We start from the raw sequence: 18291 nt of genomic DNA, 5'->3' as shown, positions 1-18291 counted from the left end.
GAGCCATACAGTGGAGACAATGATGGAGCGATGACAGCTAAGGCGGAGCGGTGACAACCTAGCACGTGAAAATAAAAGACTAGATGCAGGCAAATGAGGCGGAAAGGCGGGAGGCGGATTGGCTCTGACCACAGCAGCGGACAGGGAAGAGGATGTTGGGAGCTTGTCTTTGAATAGATCAAACTGGCTGATATGTCACAAGTTCAAGGAGGAGGAAGTTACAGAGATGGGAGATAAAGAGGGCCTTGATTAAAATGTTTATTGTCAGTATAGATATGCACGGAGTTATAGTAGCGTTATGAATGAAACAGTGGAAACACTGGGAACACTGAATCACAGCACACCGGGGCAGCCCAGTCACAGTAAAGGAAAGCAAAGAGTTGAAGGCGATCCCTGCGCTCGGGGCTCTGGAGGCAAGGCGAGCAGCAAGGCTGCAAGAAGGGGAAAAGCACCTAGAATTGGCCATGCTGGATTTAAACTGAAAATTGGACTTCCAAGAGACAGGCCATGGGTCGGGAGCAGACAGAGAGATCTCCTCCTTCTCTTGTTGATATAAAATAGCTGAGAAGAACTGCAGTATCTCATCATGCCAGCGCAGAGCGGTCCCTGGTCTGCAGCGAGGGAGACGCTGAGCCACAAGCCGGAGATTGACGGGAGGAGGCAGAGGGAGGAGGGCAATGGGCACAGGTGGCAGCGAGACAGCGCGGGCCCTGGGCAATGGTGATTTTCTGTTCCTTCAGCTGCACCTTGTGTCAGAAACGCGTGTAACTCCATCTAACATGAGCATGGTACAAGGGCGAAATGAAAGGGTTAAGGCTGGCTGAAATAACTAGACTGGTAAAACAACAGGTCTGTGTGCCAACGGGGTCGATTCAGCTCTTCATCCTTCGGAGGTATAGATAAACTATAGACCTGCCAAGTCTAGTGTTTTTCCTTGTATTTCTTGGCCCTCACTTCAGGGAATTTCAAGGAATCCACTGTTTTTTTCTTTTTGCTTTCTTTTTTTTTTTCCTTCTTTTTCTAGAGCTGGACTTACTGTTTGGTGGAAAAGGAATTAACTTGAAATCAGAAATTGGTTTCTGTGTCAAAATACAGCCTTCCATGAAAGTGTTTCAAAGGTATCTTCACTTAACTTCTGTCCTAATTTAGATTATACAACTCCAGATGCTCAAGTCTCTCTTTCTCAAGACAAAATTCCAAGCAAATATTTCTCTGACTTTCCTAATTCCCACATGTTAATTTTTTTCCTTTTCATTCTTTTGAGTTGAATTCTTCCCTTAAAAACTTTTTGGAGTTACTCTGTCCCAGTGTCGTGGTTTAACCCCAGCCGGCAACTAAGCCCCACCCAGCCACTCGCTCACTCACCCCCGTGGGATGGGGGAGAGAATTGGAAGGGCAAAAGTGAGAAAACACATGGGTTGAGTTAAAGACAGTTTACTAAGTAAAGCAAAAGCCGCACATGCAACCAAAGCAAAACACGGAATTCATTCACCGCTTCCCATCGGCAGGCAGGTGTTCAGCCATCTCCAGGAAAGCAGGGCTCCATCACGCGTAGTGGTTACTTGGGAAGACAAACGCCGAACGTCCCCCCCTTCCTTCTTCTTCCCCCAGCTGTATATGCTGAGCATGACGTCATATGGTATGGAATATCCCTTTGGTCAGTTGGGGTCAGCTGTCCCAGCTGTGTCCCCTCCCAAATCCTTGTGCACCCCCAGCCCGCTCGCTGGTGGGGTGGGGTGAGGAGCAGCAAAGGCCTTGACTCTGTGTCAGCACTGCTCAGCAGTAACGAGAACATCCCTGTGTTATCAACACTGTTTCCAGCACAAATCCAAAACACAGCCCCATACCAGCTACTGTGAAGAAAATTAACTCTATCCCAGCCGAAACCAGCACACCCAGTTTGTCAGGGCCCCCCGATTTTCTTAGCAAGCATTTTTTTCAGAGAAAATAAATGAAAAAAGAAAATGTGCTTTTGAATTCTTAACAGTTGTGCTTTCTCCTGCTTCTGGTTTCTACGAAGCAGAACTAGAGGAGGTTTCTACACTGACAGAAAAGAGGTTTCCTCTTTTATTTCTTTGAGGGTATATGTCACCCATCAGTACTCTTGGTAGCCTATATGCAATGAGCTCTTAAATGGTGGTTCTAACGGTTATAGTTTGCCCCAGAATTTATGCAAATATATGAAAATGCAAGCAAATTTGCAATCTATTTTTTTGCCACGGGGCTCTGGCAGATATGAGAAAAGGTGACATCAAGTTTACTGCAGCCATCTCCTGAAGGCTGCTTCAGGCTGCCTGCTCTAGGAGAACAATAAAGCCCCATGGTATTTATTTCAGTAAGCATAAATATTTTTTCCAGTGTTCTTAGCCAAAATGTCTCACATGCTCTCTGCCTCCACCCCGCTGGTGGCTGCCTGGTCCCGCTACGTAAAGACGTATAAAGCTCCGTCCAGGATCCACTCAGCTCCGTGGGAGTTTAGTTTGCAAAACACTTCGATGTCCTGAGGGTGAAGGGTGCTCCGGTTGCTGCAAACCATAGCTGACAGTATTTCTGATTAGTTAACCTTTGCCACGGGTTTTGACACTGAAGAGGTGCTAGATGCTGTTGTTGGGACTGAAGTCAGAGAGAAAAAGGGGTCAGGCAGGGCTGAGACAGCAAAGCCCTTCTGTTACATACGGAGACTTCCCGAATCACAAGGCAGTTCTCGTCACTTGTTCTTTAAAAGAGGCACCAATTAAAACCGCTTCCCCACTTAACTTTCGCTCCGGTGCAGCAGCGCATGCATGTCACTGGCACCGTAAATTAGATGGTTTATGGGGTTAATTATATTGCCTTCTTCACTTTTTGTCTGCGGAAGAAAGTAAACAAAACAAACAAGAAAGTGTTTTGGAACAAAGAGCGAGTTGTCTCCCACTTTGCTGTGTGCTACTTTCCACGAAGAATGAGAGCTATTATTATTCTTTTACAAGTTTCCTTCTAAGGGAAATAAACACCAAAGGTAGGATTCCAAGGAAATGACTCACAAATATTGGCAACGGGCTCCGAAAATTGGATCCAGTCTTTGCAAAAGCCTTTAGCAGAATACTAACCCCTCTTACTGCAAAATAAACTTTTCCCAGACAAGCTGCTCATCAGCTCTGCGCGCGCGCGTGTGTGTGTGTGTGTTAGGAAGCGGAGACAGGAACAGAACCCATTTCTCACGTCTCCCCCTCTTCCCTCCAGGGCACCGCTTCTGATGCCATTTTTAGCTGGAAGCTGGAAATTTTTAATAACCGACTGAGTCATCCTCGGGAGAGGGAGGGAAAGGGATGCGCCTCACCTTGCCGCGCTGCGTGCTGCCCGCCGGCCGTCCCCGCCTGCAGAGACCCCCGGGAGAGCCGGGCCGGGCAGCCGATTTGCTGCAAACCGATCTACAAGAGCTGGCAGGAACCTTTATCCTACAGCTGTAAAAACGAGGGGCAGAGCAGGGAAGGGTTGGGTTTTTTTTTCAATCCCCTGACATTGCGTTGAATTCGGCAGGGCGGGATCAGCCTCTAATAATCTGTTTTCAGTCACTGAGTTACCCTTTCAGATGTGCAGAAGGTAACTGTGCACCGTGACTCATATTTTATTTCTTAATCAGGAACCCCAGGAACCAGGAATGCAGACACTGAAAAATCAGACAGCTGAGCAAAATCAGTGTGGCAGGATTACCATCTGCAAACAGAACAATCTACTTTGCATATTTATTTTTCAGCTGTTTAAAATTTTGAATCATAAATGCATATTCTGTATCACTTGTAATGCACACGTTCTAAAACGCTCGTGCTCTCTCATGTTGGTTTGGGGAGTTTGTTTGTTTGTTTTGTTTTTGACGATGTAAATCTGGTTAGACAAGAGCAACAAAAATTGCAAACCTTACACTGAATTCCTTTGTCGCTTGGTTCTGCTTAGACGAGCCTTTTAAATGAAAGAAGCTGGTCCCCTTCTTCATTTCCTTTGCAAATTCCTATTTAACCACTCCAAATCGAGATGAAACAAACGGGCATGCTGGTCCAGAGTCAGATTTTTTTAGAAAGTCCCTTTACAGCGTGCCTAAAACTGATTGGCAGCCAAGTACCTACTTAAGGCGCGAAAGGCTGTATTAGTGGAAGTTTTGCGTCTGGTTCAAGGTCTCCGGCGTTGCCAGGTAGTTTCTTAAGCCTGTAATTCACTAAGTGCCCGACAGACACTTCTTCCAACAGGACCTCTAAGTAGGAACGATGTTTATATAGACTGTCTGAGGCATCTGAATTGTGCTGAACTCCAGCCATCGCTCAACCAGTTATAACCAGCTGTCAGGGTTGGGAAGAAAACCAGGATAAACCAGTGTGGTGGTGCCTTCCCGAATCTGCTGGCAGGGTGGCACAGCAAGCTGGGAGGTAGGAGCTCCTCGGAGCCCACCTCGCTGCAGTGTTAATGGGTGAATTTTAATATTCCATAATTGCATGGCTGTCATTTTAGTGACAAGAAGAAAGGATGAGCTGGGAAGTGGCGGCTCCTGCGGGGAAGGAGGTGCAGAGGGACGAACACCAAGCCAAGCAGGGGGAGAAACAGGAACAAGAGTGGAAAGAGGGAAGAAAGGCAAAAGGTATCAGAGTCCTGTTACTCCCCACATTCTTCACCCCGTATTCCATGGACTTCATAAAGGAGAAGAAATGACCCATCGCTAGGAATAAACTCATTATGCTAGCACACGATAGAAAACATGTCGTTATCCACAAGTGAAAAATCACGGTGATCAACTGGCCTATACCCGTCCTCAGCCTCTTGCGGTGCTCAGCTTTTCCCATTTTCTGGAAGCCCCCCCAAAGCGGCCAGAGCAGCCGGAGCCGCGCGAGGCCGGCCAGGATCTGATCCCACCTGGGCACTGCCACGTCTCCAGCTCGCCGCTCTGCAAAGACTGAACGAGGGGAAATGACACCGGCCCGCCGTCTGGCTGGAGGTGCCGGCAGGAAGCACCTTCCCAGTGAGAGATACTGGGAACCACTCTCATGTATTTTGTAAAGGTTAGGAAGAATGAGTTTAGTTACAGGATAAAGGTCTCCCAGCCGCAACAGCACGGCACGTCTGCGGTGAGGAGCTGGGAAGGGAAGAGATGGGAGAGAGCCCACTGTTGTATGGGATATAAGGGGTTGATTTAAAAACACAATTTAAAATGCTTTTTTTCCATAATAAATGTTTGCAACACACATAAAATAAATTAGAAAAAGAGAAATGTCTAAATAATGAAAAGATTATAAAATTATGACACCAGTACTGTTGAGTATCCATTTTTTATGCATGACATAGCTCATGAGGCAACTGGGCAGCACAAATGACCTGTAACTGGTAAGAGACACTTTTGGCAGGAATGGGTTAGTCATTCACCTCTGTGCACTGGGGACATCTTCCCAAAATCAGGCTTTCTGGGGTAGCATCACAAATTACAGTGTTAAGATGAAATATTATATTTATTTTGATGCAGAACTTCATATTTGACTGAATTTTTTTTTTACTTGCAGCATTCTCATTGACTCTTACTAACATGACTTTGTCCATTCATTTCTCAGTCTCCTTGTCTCTGTCCCTGTTTTCAGACTTCAACATTTATCGTCTATAAAAGCAAAAAAAGATCAATTTTATCAAAATTTAAAAACTCTTATTTATGTTTCAATTTACAATGCAGGCCCCAAAAGACTAAATTTTTAAAAAATAAAACATTTTAAGTTCAGTTTTCATTTTAAGTCCAACCTATTGATTTAATAGCTAAGAAAAAAGTCATCTCTTAGAACCAGGGAAAAACAACATAAAATACTTGTATCATATGAAATAATTATGCAACCAAGGAATGTGAGGAAAAAAAGAAATCTTGTACAGGCAAAATTGAGGTGACAAACACAGCTGAGGTACTGAGAGAGTTAATATAAGCAGATCACAGGCTTTTATAAGAAAAGCATTCCTCTGCACAACTTGTCATTGCAAAAGTGGAGATGTAGATTTCAACTGTCCTTGGACTGATAATATTCTACTAAGATCTGCATTCAATTATTTAGCTGGTGCTACAGAAAGTGGTTATTCCTTTTACTTGAACAGTAGCATAAAAAACTTGAAGTTATTCCGAGAATTAATTTTCATTTAGAGAATGTTTTGAGGCGCGTGTCCTCATCAAGGCTGGGACTCGTAGCTCTCTGACCCACACAAGTGGTTCTTCCCCTAGCACTGGGAGTTGGTCTTTATTAGCACTTCATTTCTAAGGAGTATTTTTATTGCCATGAGCAGGGACTATCCACAAGGAGAGCGCAGTCCAACGTGGATGGCGTTCCCAGGGACCAGGAAGGACCACGTGTCCTGGCGGAGTCTCCTGTGCATGCTCCTGGCAGAAGGGTCTGGAGAAGGGGAAAACACAGGCGTATTCATAGAATAGTTTGGATTGGAAGGGACCTTTAAAGGTCACCCAGTCCAACCCCCTGCTGTGGGCAGTTTTCAAGCTAGAGCAACCCAGCTCCCTGCAGGAAATTACCCCCTCCTCTATACTGGGGCAGCTTCAGGCAAAAAAGAGCAGATAACCACACGCTGGGCCCAGCACTGAGGAAGAGGATTTACTCTCCTCTGTCACAGACCTGGATAGTGTCTACTGTCCAGAAAGGAAGACAGTGTTGATGTGTGGGAGGGATGGCATTTTAAGAGCAGGATCTGGTGCAATGGCAATTTCCCAAAGCCATTCCTGCTTGCCTGCGCCAAAACCTCCATCTAGCTACCGCACAGCTGTGTCAACCCTCTTGTTTATCCATACGGCGTGTGCTGGACTACATCTAAACTCCAGGGACTGGGGAGATGCCCAAGCTAAGTCCTATGAAGTTTTCTAACTGGTATGAGTAATGGCTGGGGACATGCAATTGCTTTAGTTTAAACAAACCTGTGCAGCCATACCCATGATTTCAATGGAGTACGCTATTCCCCAAAGGTCAAAAAACAGAGAGAGGAAGATATGGGGAAGCACTTGTTTATTCCCTTGTATTTTCATTGTGTTTACAGTATATTGATACTCACGCCAGTGCCCATATCCACTTTCACCTTCATCTCCAGCAGCAATAGCAAAGACACTGTACATCCAATCCTTCTCAAGGATGCACTCTGGGGCTCAACAGTGACTTTTTTTTGCTAAAAGGAGAGAGATTTTTAAACTTCGCTTTCAGTTCATCCATCAAACCACCAAGAAAAACTGAATAATGATCAGCTTCGGTTCAATTATTCAGTTGATTCATTTTTGTCATTGCAATGAAATTACAATACGAACTCTAAAATAAAATTTAGACCTCATGTTAAATCTCTGAAGTATTTTTTAGCTCTGGCTTAGCTGCTGTTCCATGATAATGAATTAAAGATTCACTTCCTTCCCATGTCTACTTCTGCCCAATGCTTTCCTGTTCGCCGTCCCTCTACGTTGCACATGCTCTCTGCTTTTCACAAAAGGAGAAGACTTTCCTCTCCCGCTCCCAAGGACCAGGCAGTGCCAGCCCAGCTCCCGCTGAAGAGTTCCTCAAGCTCACCTCGCTCCGTGAATAGAGTCACTGAGTGCAGTGGGACTACTCAGCCTGCACAGAGCTGGCAGAACCTGGCCCCGAGAAGAAAGATCCAATCAGTCCAACGACAAAAACAAGCTCGCGGCGACGTCGCAGGGTACAGCTCCGAGAGGCTCCAGCCCAACGTGAGGACAGCCAGAAGCAAGGTGCCAAGTTTCTGTTACAGCTCGGGAGAAGTTTGCGCAAGGTTACCGGAGGATTACGCAGAACTGGAAGGGCGATTCGCTGGCGATCGTCTGCTCCAGCAATTTGTTATTATGAGCTAGGGAAATACACCCCAGTTGTCTTTAATAGGAGTACATCACAACCTCTGAAGGATATATCATCTTAAAAAAGAAATCCCAACAGCTAAAAATCTGGATGCTGAGAAATGTACCATTCAATTACAAAGTAAATTACATGAGCCTCCTGTGTGTGGTTCTGCTCTCAAAAAGCATTAGCAGCTTCCTACTACTTTACAGCAATGAAAGCAATTTCTTTACTTAGAGAAGCACAGTAAATCAGAAATAAAAGGTCCTCAAGAAAAATATCTCGGCACCAATTCCTAATCTGAAGGGCACAAAAGGAGTTGAAAAACAGCAGAGCATAGCCAACGATTGAGAAATAAATTGGTAGGAGAAATTATTCTGGGTCACAGTAAGTTAAACCGTAGACTGTGTTTGTTGTCTGAAATTATTCCAAAAGCAAAATTATTCCAAGAGAGAAGGATAAATATCCCTGAATAATCCAAACCAAAAATCAAATATAAAAGCAAGAATATTATTTAGTTGGATTCCAAGTCCATGTCATCTTGAAGGAATTAACCACTCGCCCAGGTTTTGCTCTCTATTTGTTTCTAAGTACGGAGGCTGGAGAGGAAAGCATTAGGGGAATGAAGGGAATCTTAGGCAAGGCACTAAAATTAAGTTTCTTATTCAGTTTACATACTGTATATGTTTTTAAATATAGTTGATTTTGCCTCCCAAAATCTGATCCGGGTAATACGGAACACATACTGTGTTTCAAAGTATACTTGTACGAAGGAAGTAATGACTTCAATAAAGTTAAATATATAAATTTGAATGCCGATTTTAGAATTGGGGTTCACTCTCAGGGCCACTAAACTCTGCAGCAGGTACTGGTTAGCCTAAGTCTGATTCACCTGGTACCACTTTAGCAATTCCACACACAGGTGTAAACGTTAAGGCTTTTAATACGTAATGATACTTGGTGTGTCAGGCCCTTCCATGACTGTGTGCTTGGAACAACACACTCACGATGAGGTTAAAACCAAAAGTAAATTCGTAGTTAAAGAAGGAACAAAGAAATCATTCTCTTTGCTGACTTAGCAAGAATTTAGCTTTAACAGATAGCATTACAAAATCTAAATTAATAGGTTTGCTCTTTTCTCCTTCTCATCAATGAAAGCTACCAAGCTAGTTACCTATCGTTGCTGCTCTGGCCATCCTGGTGCAAGGAAGCATAATGCATCAGCGTCTCAAATTCCATATTGAAAGATTTAAGCACTCATGTATTTGACTTGTATATTTTTTTTACTCTCTGAAGTAAATACCTTCATATGCATTTTAGAGGCTGTTGCTTTTAAAGGGACTTCTATTGCAGCTGATAAAGTATCACACACTAAAAGTGGTTTAAAATAAGAAAACGTAATTCCCTCTGTACATACAATAACTTACATTTTGGGCTTCAGCAGGCTGACACAATTCTTTTCACCCGGAGAGCTTCAAAGGCAAACAATTTTAGTACCTATAAAGCAACAATTTTCCTTCATTTTTATACTGCCAAGGACTCTTCCAGTCATGCTTCTTTTTCCCAACCATTAGCTATATTTAGAAATAAATATATACGAAATCCAAAAGAACTGATGGATATGGAAATATCTATCTATAGAAAGTGGCAAGTCTGGAAACCTTCCTTTTGTCCAGTCTACCTGAAGAGCTTAATAAACTTGTCTGAAATTATTCTGCAAATCAGCAGGATTTTTGAGACAAAAAAGGAAAAAAACCCACCAATTTAGTTGAATTCAATGTAGTTCAATTCAATTTAGTTCAGGATTTCTTTACTTGCTTAGTGGCTATTTCTCAGCATTGATGTGAGAGTTATTACTAAAATACATGAGCCAGCTACTCCTCCTACAGGTCAACACACTGACATCTTTGTTGATCAGAAAACGGTTCTGGTGTTCTAGAAGGTGGCATATCTTTTTCAACGCCCAGTGCGATTACAAGCAGCATATTCCCTCCAGATGAGCATTTTCTGCTATCCCTCGCAGAAGAGATGAAACTGTGATCTCAATTGTTTGCATTCGTTAAAGATCCTCTAATACATTTCATAAGAGTACGTTCTTTAACCTCAAGGCTTTGGCCAAATTCCAATTCAATTACTGTCTACCTGAAAATTTTCCCATTAAATTAGGATTGATGTATTTGTCTCCTCCCTTAAACTGGTGTGCAGCAGTGGCTTGAACTGCTAAGAGTTTTCTAGGCTTCATCTTCAACCTGGCTCATTTCAGGGTTAGGTTAAGAATATCAATAGACTCAGCTGACACCGGGCTATATACTGCAATTAGTATTTGTTAAATGTTTCAATATCCACTTACTAAAGGAAGTATTAAAGTGAAAAGCATAACTGCACACTGTATCCCTAAAAGAAACAGAGAAGATTATGTGCAATAACTTGCTGAGAAATCCACTGACAGTCTTAGTGGATACAAGTGAAGGCTGAAGATCTAACTACAGACCACCATGATGCATTAACATTTTTTCAAATCCACGCCTCGCAGAAACTACAACGTTTCTACTTTTACACAAGGCAGAAATGTTTGTCATCCAGTGGTTACATGGACCATAAATTCATTGAATTGTTTTACAGCTTTTGTTCTTTTGATTGCAGCATTTACTGGGGGTGATTAATTTGGTTTGCCCAGAATGACAATGACAGTTTAAGTGTATTCTGTATTTCAGGCTGTTGACGTAATAGATCTTGTGCTGCATGTCTACCTTTTGAGAAAGCTTTCAGTGAAATATTATGCATAATTAGAGAGGGTGGGACATGCACTCAGAGAAGAACAATTCCTTGAAGTACTTCTGGCAGTGAAATGCTTGCCTAAGGGCAGATCGCCCTGTTCCACAGAAAAACCAAGAAGGAAGTGGAGGAGGAAATCTGCGTGCGAGATGTGTGGTGGCTTGGGTACCAGCATCCTTGGATCTTTACAGATTGTCTGGAAGCACCTGCTTTCGAATTACCTTCAGCAATTGTGCTCTCGCAGCTTCCTAGTGGTGCTGGTGCTCCCACATTGGTCACGCACCACCCCCCTTCCGCTCGAAGGGCTCCCTGGGCTCCGAGCACCGACAGTGGCAATCCTTCTGCAGTGACTCTTGTGTCACGCAACGCCTCAGGGCAAACTATGTCCTTGAAGCGGGTCCTGCTGTGCGACAAGTGTTCTGGGGGTGGAAGAAGGAAAAAAAAAAAAGAGGATTTGGTGGTGGTTTAGGAGAACGCCCAAAATAGCATCAACTGTATTAAATGTACAGAATTTTAAATGACAACATTGCTATACATTTTCTAGTTGATTTTTTTAAAGGATGCATTATACCAGAACCAAGTAGCAATTTCTGTCCCATCAAAATGGTGTTTCTGTCCCATCTCTATGGTGTTTCAAAAGTATTTAGAATCATTTCTGCCTGCCCCTATCGATTTCACTTCTAACAATTTTTACAAGATTTTTTCAAAATAAGATGAGAAGTGGTTGGATAGATTCCTCACAGGCAACAGTCAGCAATGTAAAATGCCTCCACATTCACAGCAGTTTTCTCAGACAGTGGTTTCAGCATCGTAGTTAGCTGAGCTAAGTGCGGATTGCCAGGGAAGGGACAGCTCAGCTCCAGCTGTGCCCTTCCACTCCCCTCCCTGTGCTGGCACTGGCACTCATTTAGGCTCTAATTCAGTCACACTGGGGAACAGATCCCACTGAAAACTTTTAAAAAAAATCTTCTTAGGCTTTATCCTAATCCTTCAGTGACTCTTGTTGATAGCAAGAATTACAAAAAGACTGCATAACTGAGGTATTCAGCATACATATTCGGCATGTTTAAGTATAAGCAGAAAAGCATTATTCTGACTATAATACTACATGCAGCAATTTCTATATAGTAATGCTTTAGAGAGAGTATTTCATACTATCTTTCAACAGAAGAAAAGACATGCATCAGTTTTACTGATTAATTTAATTCTACGACAGGTCATTTAGTGCCTGGATATATCAATGACATGCAAGAAAATGGGAATTTTGGCAATGAGAATAAGGGCCAAGTAAATCAGCTAAGGCTACAAAGCTAGCCTGCATCAAACGTGGAATTAATTCCCGATTAGATCAACAAATACCACCACACCCTCGCCCTGCTTTATTAACAGGCATGCTCAAGGGTCTGGAAACAGCCCCGTTGCCATTTCCCAATCAACACCACTACTGTACAATATATACCGGTGCTGTCGATGACAGTAGTTTGTATTCGCTGGCAAGCCTTCTGTGAAGAAGTTCAGTTAAAAACCCATGTGCTTGGAAATAAGGAAACATACAGAATGGCTTCATCCCAACTGTTGGCTTGGCTGTGTGCGTAACAGATGGTGAAGGCTGAATGGTTAATGCTATTACTTAGCCTGTTGGCCTGGCTTGTGTGCTCCCAAGTGTTTTCTACTGTCTCAGAAAAGTGCAACAAGCTTGTGCGATGATTTGCCACTGAGACTTACTTAGATCTAGCTACATTTTCATGACCTTTATCCTAGCTGACTGATCTGGAGCTTTTTAAAATAGCTGATTAAATGGCTTTTCTTTTTCCTGCCTTTAAAAAAAAAAAAAAAAAAGAATTATCTCTGCGTTCTATATCTCCCTAATTTCCTAAGAATGCCAGACATTTTCTGGTGAAGGCATTAATTAGCAAAGGCTTGCGTGACTGACATTTTAGTCTATTGGTACTTCAGGTCTCTGCACAGGCAGATGAAAATGCTGTGATATCACGAAAAATGTGTACTTAACTCTAATGGTACAAATCTGGTCTCCTTTGGTGTGTTTGAGCCTGCTCCCTTTCTGTTGAAGCCTGCTGAACCACTGCAACAAGAACTGATACAACAGGATGGAACTTAAGCTTTGATTACTGACTATTATCTTTTATACTCTTATTCATTACATTTGTAAAGCTGAGTTGGCCTGGTATTCTGGATTTCTGTTTACAGTTAACCTTTAATTGTAAACAGTGGGCTACAGAGATTGAACTATTTTCATCGCAATTCTTGAAACCAGCACTTTCTCAACCAGGAATGAAAGATGATTTGAAGTTTTCTTATTTCACACTAGCAAAATTAAAAGCAGAATGTCACTTTTGCATAATGCAATGAAATAATATGAAAGGCTATGAGGGGAGATTTTATTCTGCCTCTAAAATATACATTTTAGTTCAACATGATCTTACACAATTTGACAAGAGGATTTTCATTATTAATAAGATGAAATGTAAGGCTTCTAATTAAGTGGAAAACAAACCAGTGTAAACTACACTCAGAACACACAAACCTATTAGGTTTTGAATTTAATAATAAATCATTTATCTAAAGCCCAGCTGATTTGTTGCATGATCTTACTTGATGAGAGTTTATTTCATTTCTGCATTTTTTCCTTCCTTCTATCCTTACTATTCTTAATGCTGATACAACAGCAGATTTGTTTTTTCGAATCCCTAGGCTGAAATGTAGCTACTCAAAATGATTAGCAGGTAACAAAATGCCTTAGTAATGGTCTCATTAATTTTGGAGAAGTAGAGTAAAATGAAATGTCTAATATGAATCAAACGCTAAATTAGAACTGCATTGCTGGTCTGAAAAACCAAAAATACCAGAAAAAGAAAATGCACGCTACAAATTTCAGCAGGAAAAATGCTAAATAGCCCTTACCCACAGGAGTTTTTGGAAACAAGTAACTAGTGACTTCAAAGCAATTTAAAATACTATCTAATGTGGAGTTTGCCAGAAGACGACAACTATTCAGAGAAAACATTTGACAGGTAAAGTTGTATCTGCATAGAAGTGATGTAACTTGGCTCTACCTGTCTGAAGCAATTACTGTTGCACAACAAACTATTTAACAACTATAAGCATTACACGCAATTCTGCTCAGCTATATGCATGAAACATGGGTGCCTGAAAGGTGCCACACATGCAGCTGAAAGCTGAATTTGATTCACAGGTGCATTAACTCTTTCTTCTGTGATCTTTGAGTAGAAAATGGCTGTTCATAAATGGTGAACAACTATCACCATACAGATAACGAATCTATTTCACTTATTCTGCCATGTTTTCACAGCTTCATAAATCCTCACTTTTTAAACAAATACCTAATAGTTCATATTATCACCTTTTAATGGATCTCATATAATCTGGAGAAAAACATTTGTGGGTTTTTTTTCTGATAGACAAGGGTACCAAATGTCTTGCAACATCTTCTATAGAACATGGACACAACGTAGTGCTCCTTTCGAAGTTTCTCAAGTACGAAAAATGTACCAGTCTCCATATGGAATGACAGGTTATTTTTAAGTGGCCTTTTGAAAATGCCAGCCTTAACAACTGCAAGTACCATGTTATCTTATTTGTAGAAGCCCTAGGATTTGCACAGATGATGAGGATGGGTCCAGATGATCAGGATCATATAGCAAAGAAAGAAATGCACCCCTCTTTCCACTTTCATCTGGTAAAAGTCACAGGGCTATGCTCCTTTCATCTGCAGAAATGGGAAGAAATGATAGAAGCTTTTTGTACTAAGTCTTCCTACCTTTAGGATAGGAAAAAAATGCTTTAATTGTTGTAACAATTCTTTTTTTCATGTATGCCAATATGTATTAAAACGTACATATATTCAGACACATCCTAAAGCAGAGCTGCCATGAGAGTCCAGAAAGCTTTTTTCTAATACGTACCAAAAAAATCATTAGAGGATAGTGCAGAAGATGTAAGCTGGGTCACAGTAAAACTATAACTGTTACTTATGGAAAGTCTTCTTTCGTGTTTAAATCCAACCTCAATTATTTCAGCCTACTTATTCCTTAGAAAGTGGAAGTTAAGCATAAATATGTTAGATGAGATCTTTTCTGAGAAATATATGTGGGACAAAGCAGCAGAGGGAATCACAGATGACCCCAGCAGAAAACTGTATAAAGTCAATCAGAACGATCACCTGAGTGTGTCTTTATTTGCCAGTATACACATCATATTTGTCAGAACGTTACCACACTGGTTAATTTAAAATTCTCTAAGTAGAAGATTCATGACATCAACAAAGACTGTGACGAACAGAAGGGGAATTGGGGAAACTTAGGAAATTTGGAAACGGAGCCAAAAAGTGTGTAAGGGCTAGGATTAGTTAGCTTGCCAAAATTAAAAAAGTTTTTTTTTTCTTTAATGCAGCCAGCAGTTCAAATGGTTGACCAAGCGTTACTATCTTCTGAACAGTGAAGTCTATTACATTTGTTTATGATCTAATGAATTCCAAAGGAAAGTGACAACAACCGGTTTTAAAAGTGATTTTTCCTTTTTTTTTCCAAATACTTTCCAGCAATTAAGTTCACATGCAAAAAGCTGATTCCACGTACAGAAAATACTTTGAAATAACCAAACGATACCCATTCCAGTCCTCAAATTGACAAAAATACATTTCACAGAGGTAACCATACAAATAGAGAGAGCAAACAAAATACAAATCCACAGCTGCAAAGCTTCAGATACGCAAAATGACTATTTTGATGTTGTGACAGATCCATGGTTTGAAAATATAATATAGCATGTTTTAATCAAACTAACATGGGATTACAGTTACCTGTGCTGTACAGGTAAATATAACTAAAAACAGCTGGTGGCATTCTTCCTCTCCCCAAAATCAGAATAGTAATGGGATGCATACGCTGAAAGTCCAGCTTTTTTTACAGAAAGAGAACTGACAACATTAAACTCATCTTGCACACTGGAAACCCTCAAGATTAATATACAGTAGCACAAAAATGATAAAAGCAGTTTTTTGCTAGGTAATAATAAAGAAAACAAAACAACAGGTATCTGACAACGCACGACTGGAGATACTGTAGATACAATGTGACACTTAATTATAAATCCCTCTGGGGATTTACAATCTGACACCCAATATGCAGATCTGCACATTCATCGCCAGAACTCCCGTTTTCACCTGCTGTGGACCAAAATGCCATGAAACGTATGTCTTCATCTGGATTGTAATGACAGTTTCAAACAAAGTCCTAAGACTTTAATAAGCTGCATAAACAGTTGCAAACAGTAATTTGCTCTAATTATGTTACTGTCAAAATGTAAAAAAAAAAAAAATTTAGGTAATTTCAATTACTACTTATTCAACTTAAAAACATAGCAGAAAAGAAAAGAAGCTCAAGGAATTCTGAAAATAGGGGTGAATTCTGTCACAGACATTAGTTACGGGCTCCAAGGTTCTGTGCATTGGAAATGGAAGTATGAAAACAAAATAAGCCAATTCAAGAAAGGAAATGAGCACCGATATTTCACCTCTAAAAACTTCAGCAAAAATGCTTTTTCTAAAATGCATATAATTAGGAGCATGGTTGATAACATGACTGCAATATACCCATTTTCTACAATCTTTGATTGATATATAAAAATAATTCTCTGACTTCTGTGCCAAACAGGCCTTGCAAATATAACCTATTCTCATTAAAACTGTGCTTGGTGTCTTAAATGTTTAAGGCCATACATGCACTGAAATTTAAGGAATTTCAAGTTGAAACAGTAGTTGAAAACTGTGTTATATTACAGAAATTATACAATGAAGGGATACTGGTAGGAAATGTACATACAATGCAGCTTGAGTCTGTTTCTGTAAGACCAGCAGACACTGACAGTTATACAATATCAGGACTCCAGACACAGAAAAGCCGAATCTGTTCTCAAAGTTACACACTTCAGATATAGGTACAAAATGGGTAAAACAAGCTAATTTGATAGCACTGACTTACTTATATTTTTGCTTGTGATGGGATTTTGATTAAAATGCACAAAGAAATACAATGCAAACACTTTGCTACTGATACAATAATGCACAACCAGTCAGAAAAGAGGTATCTTGAATTCTCAGCTGTGAGTCACATTTACAGAAGCCCATTTTAATTTGTTCAAAGAGATCCATTATATCATTTCTGTCTGTAAGTAATAGCAAGTCCAAACACTATTTGTCCAAAGAATTAGAAACAGACTTGGTTCTTTGGTTAACACCATGTGACTTACATCAGACACAGGAATCAATTAAGAATAAACAGTCATATGAGGAGGTTTCTTGGAAAGGGGGGCGAGGAAGGAAAGGGGAAAACTTCAAATTCAAAGAAATGCATTGTGTTAGACTGAACTGCCGCTTGAAACCTCCTGCATTAGGAATAATCAGGTTAAGACATCTCTTCAGTTGCAGTGACATTGCTTGCACACCGTAACTTTAGTTTCTCTACGTATTAGTTTCATATAAAAGAAAGAAGGCACCGAGTGCATCGGTGGCATACAGGCAGTATAAAAGTATGCAAGAAAATGCTACATACCGAATATTTCATAGACATTCTAAAAATGCGGCGAATGTGTGCTATCTCTATGCAGTATGATGCTTCACAAATCCAATTCCTTATATCCCAATGAAAGAATGAATTAAAATGTGAAACACATTTTAATAATCTTGCTGATAACAGCACGATTCAATATTTGTATTCACTAAGATCAGTTATTAGCTTATAGTCACCAGAAAACAAGTTCAAAATTACTGAAGATCAAGGGAACTATAATCTGTAACTATACTTTTGGGACAGAGCCAGCAGCCTTTACTCATGACAGATGTCCCGCTAAGAATGGAGAGGAGGCTCAGTTTCACCACTGTTATTCATGTTAATAGTGCCTTTCTCAGAGTCATCCCGGAGAAACAGATGGAATTGCTTATAGGGAAAGGTACTACACAACATGAAAGACGAGTGGTTAAACCAGGACCTGAGTAAAAGGCAGTAGGTTCAGGCCCTTAGTCTTTGTATTAGCACTTTAGATTGTGTAACAGTGATATAGCTTGCTCATAGAGCATTTAGTTTTACATTGTTAAATCACCTTATATAAAAATAGGTAAGAAAGCTCTGTAAGAAAGTATATATACTATGTAAGGAGAAATCTCTCCTTAAAAAAAGCAAAGAAAGGGAAAAATTGAATAAAAGGTTTCACTAATTACACTTTGTCATGAAAATCACATTAAAAACGGTTATCGTAAACCAAACAGTACTGAGCACTAATGAACCTTGTGGTTTACTGGAAAGGACAGCAAACTAGCTGTATAGTAAGAAAAGATCATTACTCTATCTCCTTTTTTGTAAATATTCCCTAATACGTTCAACTGCTTAGAAATTTCTTAAAATGTCATAATAAGCCATTTGCAAAATTTATTATCAAAACTTGTTCCAAGCCCTGCTCCTTGCTTGCGCTATGGCCTAGAGATTACATCTCAAAGCTATGATAATGCTTCTAATTAATTCTGTAAATTCTTTCAAACTCATGCTTTGGAAATGAACCAAAAGTTATAAAGAAATCCACTTTAGACGCTCGGCATGCAGTGAATGTCCATAGGATTTGCAAAACAATGCAAAAAAATTAACTTGATACA

The sequence above is a fragment of the Calonectris borealis genome, chromosome 3 (genome assembly GCF_964195595.1).
Source record: "Calonectris borealis chromosome 3, bCalBor7.hap1.2, whole genome shotgun sequence".
NCBI classification, from domain to species: Eukaryota; Metazoa; Chordata; class Aves; order Procellariiformes; family Procellariidae; genus Calonectris; species Calonectris borealis.
This window is presented reverse-complemented; position numbering follows the sequence as displayed.